We start from the raw sequence: 288 nt of genomic DNA, 5'->3' as shown, positions 1-288 counted from the left end.
ATATATATAATTTAATAGTAATATATATATTTTAAACATTTTTAATTATTTTTACTAATAAGTTTTTAATTTAATAATTTAATATTTAATATAATTAGTGTTAAATAATTAATAACTAATTACAATTATTATATTTAAATTTACAAAGAAATTTATAAAGTTTAAGATTAAAGGTTTTTAGGGTTGTTTAGGGTTACTTAGGGTTTATGGTTTAGGGTTTAGAGTTTAGGGTGGTTTAGGGTTTAGGGTTTATGGTTTAGGGTTACTTAGGGTTTAGGGTTTAGGGTT

This window comes from Phalaenopsis equestris, unplaced genomic scaffold (assembly GCF_001263595.1).
Source record: "Phalaenopsis equestris unplaced genomic scaffold, ASM126359v1 Scaffold001349, whole genome shotgun sequence".
NCBI classification, from domain to species: domain Eukaryota; kingdom Viridiplantae; phylum Streptophyta; class Magnoliopsida; order Asparagales; family Orchidaceae; genus Phalaenopsis; species Phalaenopsis equestris.
The sequence above is the reverse complement of the archived record's forward strand: the minus strand, read 5'-3'. Positions refer to the sequence as shown.